We start from the raw sequence: 13,540 nt of genomic DNA on the forward strand, positions 1-13,540 counted from the left end.
GCTTTTAAGGCTGATAAATTTACGATCGCAATGGTTATTTACCGGGATAGGTTCATTTTTTAATGAGCTTGAACTCTGGTGGAAACTTTTGCTCACGCTTTTCTATTTTTTAACGAGCATAAATTCCGCGGTAAAACTGCTCAATTCATGGTCAAATTTGATTTTTTTACTTTTACTAGCTTTTCTCTTTTCAAATGTAGTACTTCACCTTCAATTGCTGCAACAAACTTTGTTAGAAATGGACAATATTTGCATGAAAATGAGATTATAACCCTAATATTTAACTTTAAACTGTGTAAAAAGTCATAAAAAGGTGTTTTTACCTCTCATTTACCATTTCATTTGCATTTTGCTTGTTGGAGCTCTGGAGGTGCCTCTTCTTCCTTGATTTTCACCAGCTGATTCCGGGAGATTCTGTGGACGATTTTCGGCGCCGTTTGGACCAGGTAGGAGCTAAACCTTAGCCCTTCACTTTCATGGTTTCCTTTTTCAGTTTCATGCACATTTTTCAGGGTTTCTGAGCCTCAGGGGTTTCATCAAGGCGCCCTGGCATCAGCGCAGGTTCTCCTTTCGAAACCTGCGCTGCATGCCAGGTTGTCTTAAGGCAGACTGCGCCTCAGCGCAAGGGAGAGACTCTCTGCCTGCGCTGGGCCTAGAAAAACTGATCCTGCATGTGATTTTTGATGATTTTTCGCCAGCTTTTCATCAAAATTAGGAACTTACTCCTTCTCTAGTTTGCTTGCAGGGAACTTTGAACAAAATGTCCCTTACATGGCGAGAACGAGAACATGAAGCAGAGGACATGGTTGCACTCCATGACCCGGTCACGGTGAACGTGCTTCGGAACTGTGGCCTACTGAAGTTCTTCCGTATCTCTAGCATGAGAGCACAGATTTCTTTACTGCAGTATATGCTTGATGCTTGGGATCCTGTTAACCAATTATTCCAGATTAGGGGGAAAACCATCCCCTTGACCATAGAGGACATGTACTTCTTGACTGGGTTGTCAAGGCGGGGTGCCCCCATTTCTTTGTCAGGTACGGCTCGAGGGACTAATTCCACCAGAGACTATATCCGTCAGTATTGCCGGGAAGGTTCACAGCCGAGCAAAGACGGCAAGATCAATATCCGTGACATCACTGACAGGTCTCTTAGGTCCATTCTGTTTACCATTGGTAGGATGGCCGGTAGCGCAGCTTTACATGTTGCCAACAGATCTTACATGCAGCACGCCTTGGAGTGTCTCCAACCGAAAGTGTTTAACTGGTGTGATGCAGTACTTGTTCAGATGAAAAGTCAATTGACCAAGGTAAAGGACGGGAGGCTGAAGAACTTTGGATTTGGTTCTATTCTGACTGCCTTTGCCTTGGAGAAAATCCCATTGATGCAGCCTCAGTACATCATACTTGACTTGCCTTCTCCGACCGAGCCACGCATGCAGAGGTGGGTTGACCACATGTCCCGACATGCTGGTCAACCTCAGATTACTTTCACTGAGGCCTTCTTTAGGTGGTTCGAGTGTCAGGAGATGGTGTTTTCTGAGTATCCATATGTGGGTATGGACTACCGAGGTGATCCGGACTTGGTGCTACCGGATGGCGAGCAATGGGGCGCTATTGGTAAAATCTCTGACCATATCACTGTTTATTGTTTTTACTCATGATGTTACTGTGCAAAACTAATCAAACTCTTGGGTGCATGCAGATGTTGGTCCTGTTCGTCCAGCAGCCCGTCCACGATCGCCAGCTGCTGCCCCAGCAGCAGAGCCTGCTAGGAGAGTTGTTATTCGCGACCTTGGTGATACTGAGACACTTACAGCTGTGCAGGAGTAGGTTGAGAGCCTTACTCGTGGTCTTCCGAATGTACAGATTGACGAGTTACCTTTACAGTTGCAGCGACACACTATTGGCGTGCCTAGACGATGGACTCGTCTCTTGCGCATGATTGCACAGACCGTGACGTACTATCATGAGCACCACTAGGCTAGGGTGCCCCCTAGCATCTTTTTGAGTTCTCGGGCATACGACCAATTTTGTTTTGATTACAGCACATCATGTACAAACTATAAACAGCTTTATATATTTTGATTTTCGGGGTTTATTCTGGTTTATTTGTGATCCACTTGCATAGCACCGATGCATCTCTTTTTATATATGTCGTAAATGTCTATCTAATACATAGTTTGCTAATGAATCTGTTAATGTGTTCAAGTTTCTGGAAATATGTTGGTATTGAATTGAATCAAACTCTCTTTCCAAAATCTTAACCCTTAGAAACATTCGATAAATAGCTGGATTGCGGACTGAATATATACCAGTGAGTTGTAGTATCACAAGCTGTGAGTCTAGCCTAACAATTAGTCGGCGTATACCATGAGCGATGGTATCAGAGAGGAGTTCAATCAACGCGCTATACTCAGCGATGTTGTTCGTTGACTGCCCAATACACACACCTCTGAAACTCACTAACTCGCCGCTTGGATCAAAAATGGCCCAGGCTGCGGAGGACAAATTCCGCGTACTACGACTCGCTCCGTCGGCATATCCTACATATGTCTCAGAAAAATTCGACATCTGCAACAAACGAGAAGGGTGGATTACTAAACCGAAACAAACACTTTAGCAAAAACAAAATACAACAAAAGCACTCAGGTTACTATTCAGGCATAGTAACGCTTGAGGTACAACCCGTTGCGGGGTTGCGCCAGTGGTATCCCGTCATAATCCATTAACTCGTAGGCTCCTTTTGCTAACACCCTTTTAACAATGTAGGGACCCATCCATAAGGACTTAAATTTTCCTGCTCCTAATTTGTCGGATTCTTGGTCGTAAAGCAAAACCAAGTCACCCTCAGAGAAGATACGAGGTTTGACATTCTTGTCGAACTGCGCCTTGACTCGTTTCTTATGGGCTTCATTCGCCAAAGCGGCGTCACGACGGTTTTCATCCAACTGGATCAATTCCAAGAAACGAGCCTCTTCTTCTGAGGTTCCGGGGAGGAGGTCAATTGCGAGTTTAAGAGACGAAATTTCGCACTGGATCGGTAAGACTGCCTCCAGGCCATACACCAATTGGAATGGTGTGAACCCAGTGGCGTTTTTTACCGAGGTTCGGTAAGCCCACAATGCTGAGTACAGGAGTAGGTGCCATCTTCTTTTGTGAACCCCGATCATCCTTTGCAACATACGCTTCAGGACCTTGTTGATTGCCTCAACTTGTCCGTTGGCTTGTGGATAATATGGGGTAGAGCTGTCGTGAGATAGCCCTAGTTTGGCAGCTAATTCAACCATCATGTGATTGCGAAAATGCGATCCATGATCTGTCACTATAGCCTGCGGAACGCTGAACCTGGCGACTACATGATTAAAAAAGAAAAGGGCAGCTGTTTCACCAGTGTTATCCAATGTAGGCATCGCCTCGGCCCATTTGGTAAAATAGTCAACAGCGACTATAATATACCCATGCCCCCCGGTCGAGGTGGGGTTACATTGCATGAAATCGATGCCCCACTTGGCGAAAGGCCCAACAGCAACTATAGGCTGCAAAGGTGCGGGTGGTCTCCTGGTTTTGCTATCAAAGATCTGACATGCATGGCAATTTCTGACAGCTATTATGCAATCTTTAAACATAGTTGGCCAGAAATATCCTGCTCGTAAGATTCTTTGTGCTGTTACATATCCAGATTGATGCCCCCCGCACGCGCCTGAATGACAATCATTCAGGGCTTTCTCGGCCTCCTCATGGGTAAGGCACCTCCTCAGAACCGTATCGGCACCACGACGGTAAAGTGTATCACCGACGATCATGTAGTCTTTAGATTGGTATCGTATACGCTTCTGTTCCGAGTGTGAGGTATTAGGCCTAAATTTTTGGGTTTGGAGATAAACAATGATGTCTCCATACCACTCATCGCTTACTGATATCAGAAACAAATTTTCGTCCACGATTGACTCTTCTGATGTTTCATCGTTGGACGACGATGGGAGATCGCACAATAATTCCGCGAAAACTAGAGCTTTCTTCGATTTGGATTTTACAAAATCCACATCAAATTCTTGAAGGATCGCTATCCATTTTGAATATTTGCCCCCAAGCAACTGTCGCGACAGTATATACGTCATGGGGTTGCAATCTGACAGAACGGTAGTTTTCCTAAAGAGGACATAATGTCGAAACCTTTGAATCGCTTGAACAGCAGCAAGCGCTAGTTTTTCAACATAGGAATATTTACTTTCTGTGTCATTTAAGTTTTTACTTAAATAATAAATAGGATGTTCAATTCCATCAACTTCTTGCACTAAGACCATCGCAATGGTCGTATCCGCTGCAGCTAGATACAGGTTAAAATCTCTTTGATAGTCTGGGGCGTACATTAATGACGCTCTTACTAGAGAATCTTTCAGAGCGTCAAAGGAAGCTTGCGCAACCTGGTCCCAGACAAAAGGCATATCCTTTTTCAAAAGACGAGTATAACCTTTGGCAATTTCTGCGTAATTTGGAATGAACCTCCTCAGAAAGTTTGCTTTCCCTTGGAGTTTCTGAATCTGAAGCAAATTTGAAGGTGGAGGTAAATTAATGATTGCCTGAACCTTACAGGGGTCGAGACGAATCCCATCCTTAGAGACTACAAAGCCAAGTAAACGACCAGAACCGACGCAAAACACACACTTGTGCGGATTGAGTCTTATCTTGTAGTGTCGGCAACGTAGAAATATTGCTCTCAAATGTCGCGGATGATCAGTCCGCTTCCGCGAATGAGCCGGAAGATCGTCGAGGTAAGGTTGGACGATGTTCTTGATGTCATGGAAGGCATAATTCATTGCCCTCTGAAACGTCGCCCCTGCGTTCTTTAAACCAAAGGGTAATTTTCGATAAGCGAATGTGCCCCACGGACAAATAAATGCAGTCTTAGACTGGTCCTGTGGGCGGATATTTATTTGATTATACCCGGAAAATCCATCCATAAAGGAAAAGATTTCACATCCGGCGCATTCATCAATTATCTGGTCGATGAAGGGTGTAGGGTAGTTGTCCTTTGGACAAGCTTGGTTTACATCCCTATAGTCGACGCACACTCTTATCGTCCCTTGTTTTTTCATAACAGGGACAATATTCGATACCCAATCGGTTAGAGGAACCGGGTAGATGAATCCAGCATGGAGAAGTTTTTCAACTTCTGCCTTAATGGCAGCGGCTTTCTTGGGGTGCACCTGCCGAAGCTGTTGTCTTACTGGTTTGACATCAGGATACATTTTAATCTCATGTTCAACTATGCTCGAGTCAATGCCTGGCATTTCATCATATGACCATGCAAAGACATCTCTAAATTCGCGAAAGAGAGCACCATATATTTCCAGTTCTGAAGGGGAACAACTTTTGCCGACATGAATATTCTCTACAACATCAGGTTTTGTCGAGATGTTTATGGCTACGGTCTCTTCAATATTGGATAGGTTTCGCTCTGAATCCACCATATTTACAGTATTTGTTAGGAATTCAAACACTGAAGGGTGATATAGGTCGTGTTGAGTTTCTCCTTCACACTCTGGAAGAAGGGAACGATGGTGGTGATCATTCCATGGTGCCCCCTCAATCATCATTGATTGTAAGATTCCTTCGTCAGTCCCATGAAATTTTGACCATGGATCTAATGGGGTACCATATTCTCCAGACCTATCTACCCAAACGCTTGACGAGCGTTGATTTGGGCTCGCCTCCCATGCCTGAAACATTGATTGCTACAATATTTCTATAGGGCTAGGTGGCAAAACCACTTGATAATCCATGACGACTTTGTCTCCTGTGACCTTCGAAGAAGATACCATGTTGCATGTTGCTACAAACGGGATATCCCCTACATGGAAAGGAGGTGGCAACGCGAAAGTTCCCATCATTGTGGGATCTTTTAGCAAGCCTACTCCGATATCTTGCACTGAATGGTCGCTCCCATGGATCATGGGAATGCTTCCAGTAACTTGTGAACCATTAGGGAGGAAATTTTGTTGGTCGACGATCGTAATCCCTCCTTCAAACGGGAATGTGATCTTCCTAAAATATGTCGACACTACAGCTGCCATGGCATATATCCATGGTCTTCCCAGTAGGATGTTATAGTCAAGATTGCCATCAATGACTTCAACATCAATTTCCACTGTTTTTCCTCCTAGTTCAACCTTAAAGTTATTTAGGATACCGTACGGAGTGTACGTCCTACCGTCAAATGCTTTCAATGTCGTCGAAGATCGCGACAAGGTTGGAGATCCAAGAGTTTTCCAGCAACTCATCGACATGATACATGTCGATGCTCCCTCATCAATAATCGTTCTATGAACAGTTTTGTTGAGTGCTTTCACTTGAATAAGGAAAGCTAGTTGCGCTGGTAACTGAGGATCATATCCTCTGTGATCAAAGGATACAAGATTGGAATCTTTAGGATCCACTCCACCAATTGCTGATAACAATGCCTGCCTTTGGGATGGACAATTTTGCAGTACCTCAAGAGTCGACATAGCAGATGGCGATTGGGCCAAATCTTCCACTATGTTATAATGCTGCGCCGCTCTGGCGCGAGGATTAAATGTCGACTTGTGTACTACTCCCTTAGGTGGCTTTATTGTTAATTCATGTGTGAGGGGGGGTACAGCTTCTGCCGAAGTTGTTGTCGAACTACTGGGTTGATCTTTCCTTTTGTCGTTCGACACCGGCGGATTCCCATAATCTTTATTCCTGGTCGAGATCAAAGCATCATTTTGCTTAGAAACCGACAACATAAGCACTTGTGACGGGGAAGCATTTCCACTATCAACCATATTTTGACCTGGGGTGGGAAATGGATCAGTCAACACAGCTGAAGTTTGGGAACTTTTAAAGAACCTCTTTAACTCAGCTTTGAACGGACAGTTCTTTGTCGAATGATCCTTTTCATCGCATATCTGACATGGATAAATTTGTTTCCCTTGCCCAGGAGGGTTTGAAGGAGTTTTTTGAGGGGATGACTCACCCTGTTTCTTCTTCTTCCCTTTGTTTTGTTTCTTCTTGCTTCCTGGTTGATTGGAGTTTTTGCCTTTATCCGTAGATACAGCATTTACCTCCGAAGCAAGAATCTCTTGATTTGCTTTTTGATTCGAAGTCTTACGGGCTTTCTTATTTGAATCCCTTGTCGACTTAGCGTTTGCAGTTCCAATCACGCCATCACCGGCATGAGAGTCACTATTCAATCCGGGAGGAGGAGGGATTGAAAATTCCGGTCTGGGGGCGTCAGGTATCTTATCATAGAGCGTGCCCGACTGAGTATATACTAAGTCCAAATATTGAGCACGAGCAATAACCTGCTCCTCTGTTACGACGCCTCCCTTGGCCACATCTTCTGTTATAGCAGGAAGAAGCGACTTTATAAACCACTCAGCTAATAGCTGATCTGGAACATAGGTCTTTACCATTCTGCGACGACGACGCCACTCATGTATATGATCTGATATATGTGTGGCCGTTGTCTGCTTGAAATTGGTCAAGATCTCTGTTCCAGTTTCGTACCTTATAGGTAACTGAAAGTGTGTTAAGAAAGTCGTGGCTAGGGAACTAAAATTGTCGAAAGAGGCTCTAGGTAATTCAATATACCATTTAGCCGCCGAACCAGTCAATGTCCTATGGAAAAGGCGAAGCCTTATCGAATCATCATTCAAGGTATTCGACGAACACCACAGATGGAATGTCATCACATGATTCGACGGGTCTTCGCCAGGATTTCCATTGAATTTAGGAATGTCCGAAGGAAGTTTGTGAGGAATCGCTGGCCACCAATGGGCATAGGCGATTTGATCATTCGTCAATCGATGTAAATCTGGTAATTCTAGAGTTGCCACGAATGGCAACTGCTGATTCAGGTTTGGCGAGGCGTACCCAGGATACGATGGAATCGCCTGAGCAGTAGGCCTTTGCATACTAGCATAATGCAACTGATGTTGATATGACTGATATGGCTGGTGGGCTTGGCCACTGTAAAGTGGTTGATTTAACCCGTTCTGAATATAGGGTTGCCCACTATTCGCAAAGATCTGTTGTTCAGATCCCTGGTACACCTGTTGAAACTGAGGTTGTTGGTATTGCACCATCCATGGTTGCGAAGCCATGTTTTGCTGTGCGATACTAACCGACGGACCAAGATGCGGGGTTATGGTTCCCGTTTGTGTCTGTGTCGTCCCGGCAGTTGGCGATTGTGGTTGTGTTGCAGGTTCAATGGGCTATTGCATTACAACTTGGGGTTGACATACAACAGGCATCGATTGAACTTGCGACACGGTTACAATTGCTGGCGTCGTCGGGATACTAGACATAGGTACACACTGTTGCATGGAATATACAACTCTTGGTTGTTGGGGTAACATAGGTACCCAACCACTCGTCGTTACTTCAGTCAAACCTGAATGTTGTTGAAAACTGCCGTATGGGTATCCCCCCGGAAGGGGAAGTGAAAGGGCATATTGCCCCCCGTATGGTAACAATCCGGAACTCAAGGGTATAGATTGCCTTTGAGGACTGGATGGCCCAAACTGATTTCCAAAGGGATCAATTTGTCTAGTTTCAACATAAGAATTACCGGGTATTATACCGGAAGAACAAACTGGAACAGACCAAGTTGTCGTAATAGTCCCTGGGTGGACTCCTTCTAGCTGATGAGAGCTAGTCGGGACAGCTGGTATGCCGGCAAACATCGTTGGAGTGACAGCAGGAGTTTCTGTTGTCGCTGTGTCATTTGGCACAGTCCTAGATGTCGACGGTTGCTCAGACATTTTAAGTCTATCCAATAAACTGCCTAACGATTCTACAGGAACTTCCAGTGGCGATGGACAAACTTCTGATGCAGAAGGAAAAAGAGTGGCGCCTACTCCAAAATGAGTTGGAGTATTTGCTTGCTGGTCCTCTACGATTTCCTCTATTGCAATCAGACCAGGAGGAAGAGGAAGACCGTCAGGTCCGTAAAAGATTTCTGGTGCCGAAGAAGGGGTTGCTTCGACAGCGACAGTTGTTTGAGCAACAAGACTCTGTGGACCGGTTTCAGATGGAACTGGTTCAGTTATGCAAGTACTTGTCCTCAGACTAGGATCAGTACAACTGTCCCTCTGTTGCTGTTGAACTTCTTCAATAGAGGCAGGGATTCCAGAAATATTAGGAGTGACCAGAATCTCAGATGTTGTTGGAACTGTTGTTCTAACTTTAATGGGAGATTTTGACCCGGTCAAGCGAGTTCGCTTCGTCCGTACTACTCTCGATTCCGGAGACAAAGACGGTTGACTCGCGAGTCTCCTCGAACGACGGAGTTTTAATTGACTTTCCTCCACGGTTGCGGATTACTTGATCAACTAAAATACCAAAAGGGGAATTATGTTTCCGTATTGAATGAATTTTATTAGACGCTTTTAGACACAACTTTGCTTTTTCATGTTTTAAGAGTCGAGAAAAAGCTAAAGATGACTCTAGTCGCCTTCGATGTATTAACGAGCCCGAAGTGACAAATGCTCGGTTGGACTTTTTCAGTTATAGAGTTTGAAAAAGGCCAAAAGAAACTGCTCTGGAGATCTAGGCAGAGGGTGTGCCAAACCTTTCGCGAAACCACAGAATACGTTTTACGGTACGGGTGGTCGATCTTCGTGAATGCTGTGTTCACTGCATCGCGATCAGTAGGGCGGCCGACACGGCTTCCTAAGGATAAAGGATAAATGCCTATAGGGGTCTCCCAATATACGCGACGGTACGCGGGAGCACAAGTCCGTATTAGTGCTATCGTCCCTCAGGAGGAATCACCCACCTTCGTAGAGATCGACAGTCACTACGTTTAACGACGCCGAAACACGTCTCTACCTAGACCTCTATTGTGAGCGTTATGTTACAAAGCGTTTTTAGATTCATTCAATATATTTTAAGTTGATCTTGTTTAGCAGTTTGTCTTTCAGGATCACCACGAGATGTATTGGTACAAATTCCTAAATGCAGCTAAAATGATAAGCAAGCTTTACAATCTTTTTAGCTTTGAAAATCCTAACTACTGAGGGGAGAGAAAAACATAATCTTTCCACACAGAGCACAAAGCACAAACTAATGCACTTTCTCCTAGATCAATCACGCAAACTTATCAAAAAATGCAAATGCAAGATGCATGTATTTCTTTTCTTTTCCCTTAATGTTGATGTAAGACAAAAGGAAACTGTCGTATAATTTTCGAATTCAATTTGAAGCGTAAACAAACAAGTTTTGTCTAAAATCAAAAGACGCCTTACAGGTACTTGTTTCGACACTAAAAATGTATGAATTCAAACCATAAAATGAAAAACAAACAAACTCAAACAGCCATGAACAGTAATAAAACTAGCTCTTAGGATCACAAAGACACTTTTACAGTTCAGGATCTAAGAGGCCACAGCTATACTGGTTTGCTTTTCACAATGGGAAACTGTAACTGAAACAAGAAATACTGAAAGAACAATCACAGTTTCATCACACAACTGAGGCGGAATAATGTCAAGGAAAGTTGATTTACAGCAAGTACAAATGACAAGCAATCAGCAGCAAAATAACAGTGAAAACAGGGCCAAGACTCAGTAGGAAACCTCAGCAAGACACTGGCTAACTGGTCCAGCGCAGGCTCTGGTCTGTCAAACTGACTTTCAGCGCAGTTCCCGAAGGGAGTACCTGCGCTGAAATGCAGACTGCCTTTGGGCAGCCTGCACTGAGACACGAGAGTTGCGTTTACAAGGATTTCCGGGTCATAAAAAAGCTCAAAAATTCACTGTTTTTGCTGAAATAAAAAACTATAGGTCAATTACAAGCTAAGGGATGATCAAGAGGATGAAAAGCTATCACAAAGAGCACAAGAGTCCTTGTGGATCAGCTCTTCAAATCATAAACTTGCTCAGAAACTGAGCCAGAGCAGCTGCCCTCTACTTTGCAATTGAAGGACTCAATTGCAGTTCGATTTGGTGCTCTCCTTGTTTATGAGATGAATAGCAAGAAACACAATAAACCAACAAGATACTAGTTCCCCAGCGGAGTCGCCAGTTTGTTGTGGGGAAAAGTATCCGACTCGGAATGACCCTATCCCTACTCTAAGGGTGATAGTTCCTTAGCAACAACTGAAAGTAAAGCTTTGATATTTTTCCTTTATGAAAGTACAGAGAAGGAAGAAAAGATTGACCAACCGATGTCTTTCGCTTTTGTCGATCCTGTCTTCTCTCTTTGCCTCTTGTTCCCAGCTCCTTGCTCCCTTTGCCGGCCCAGCTACACAAAGATCCTGCAAAAACAAGAGAGGGAAACTACAAGAAACATGTACTCATAACTGATGCATGGATTAGAATGAATCAAATATACAGATAAAAACAATACATCATTGCAATACAAGTATATAGGAGAACATCAAAGCTTTATTGATAGAAGAAAAAGGTTCTGAGAAGGTTACAACCATAAATGGTTCCAATCCAGCAGCACCTCCCCAGCAGCAAGAAATCTCCTCTTCCCCTCTATAAAAGCAATCACCCAATAGCTCTAACTGTAAACCAACAGCACTTCCTTGCTTTGCACAAAATTCCAGCCTCCCTAGACCTCATAGAAGAGCTCTATATATAGGAGATTTGGAGAAAGGATGAGTCAGCTTGAGACTGACCTAAAGCTGCCTTATGTCCTCTCCCTCTTCAGTTAAACTTCAGTTCTTGAGTCCACTTGGAGATCCTTGCTTCCACATGGAGATCAAGTACCTCTTACTCATCATAGGGCGAATTCCTTGAACCAAGTGTCAGTTTGGAAGCTTCCTGGGCAGTTGACACCTTGCAGAATGACTGTGCCACTTGGCCAATCTCGCCCAGCGCAGGTAGCCTTCATTGGTTTTGACTTTCAGCGCAGGTACAAGGAGGAGCAGTTGACATTCAGCGCAGATGCTCAGTGGAGCAGCTGACATGATCCAAAAATAGCCTGTTTTTGAGTGTTTTCAGGTGGAGAACTGATAGGAAGTGCTGTGGTTTGCTGACCTTGTTTCTCTAGGGGTAAGAACAACATGTTTAGGGACTTTGGATCCCTGTAATTATCGACATTTCATGCTCCATGCTGCGAGGCACAAAAATGTCTATAACAGATATGCCATTCCTTCTCTTTAATAATATTTATGGAGTCCCAGAACTCCATTTTATCACCATATTGTATATGAGCATATATATTAATGACAAGAATTAGTTTGCTTGAATCCCAAAGTTTCAGAAGAGCCACGATCCAAAATTGTGACTTCATACTATAAATTAATTTAATTGAGATTCATACCAATAAATACCTAAGCCACCTGAAGCACCTATTGAGTATTGTGTTATTCCACTACTGCCTCTCCAAAAAAACTTGATTGCCTTATTAATCCTCTTTTACCTCAAGTTTGGACTTCTGTAAAAGGAGTATCCATGGGCTTTCTTGCTTTACCAAATCCTTTACCACCTGGGATTTTAAGCATCCCCCTTATGTTCCAAGACAATACTTTCATCATTTCTTTGGATGGTTTTGAATAAAACCTCCTATTTCCTCTAGTATATCTGCTCCTTTGGGAGTTTTTAATTTCACAAGTTCTGAAATGACTGGCTAAGTGCCTAATTCCTTATTATTTTCAGCTTCGTTTTCATGCATAGTCTTCTTTGGTGGTCTTCCTTTCCTATTCTTGTTACTTTCCATTTCATGGTTGCTTCCATGCCCTGCCCAAACAAGAGAATTCACCATATTTCGAGTAATCACCCCTGAATTGAGGGGACCTCTTTCAATATTTCCATATCTTGAAGGAAAATACTTAGAGACATGAGGAGTGATAATTGGAGAATTTGCAAGGATCAATTTTGAATGAGGAGGATCAGTGCTATCTTTGTTATTAGGTCCTCCTTTGAGTCATTTCTATCCCCATATTCTGGAATCATTGTTAGAGCTTCTTCGCCCGAGATTCCTTTTTGTTTATTAGGGTTTGAATCCTCTTCACCATTTTCTGCTTGATTTTGCAACACAACAAATGGGTTTGTGGAAGATGAAGCCCCATTTTTATTTTGAGTATTTTGATTCTTATCTCCTCCAAATGCTTTTATTGCCACCCCACCTTTGTGTCTTCCATTGTTAGCCTTGATTAGTAGGGAGATATAACCCCTTGCTTGTAGGAGCCTTTTTGCAATCCCTTGCAAAGTGGGCATATTCATGATAGAAGCGACACATGAAGGGGATTTTATCATAATCTAAGGTTTGACACTGAGTCCATCCTAGCAAGGTCAATATTATTTCAAAGGGCAAGCCCTTTTCCAAATCAACCTCCACACAGATCTTTACACAGGAAAATTGAAATCCTTTTGGTTTGACCCTATCCAAATACTTACCAACACGATTTCCAATTTCTCCCAGACAATCATCACTCCAAAAAGAAAGAGGCAGTTGGGGACACTTAACCCAAAAAGGAATTGCATTCCGGATATCTTCATCCGAATTAAAATCTAGAGAACATTTATTTAAGTACATCTCTCTGATTTCGAAAAAACACAAAC

The sequence above is a fragment of the Pinus tabuliformis genome, chromosome 6, assembly GCF_031772625.1.
Source record: "Pinus tabuliformis cultivar Carrire ecotype Pingquan chromosome 6, CPIR1, whole genome shotgun sequence".
In the NCBI taxonomy this organism is placed as follows: Eukaryota; Viridiplantae; Streptophyta; class Pinopsida; order Pinales; family Pinaceae; genus Pinus; species Pinus tabuliformis.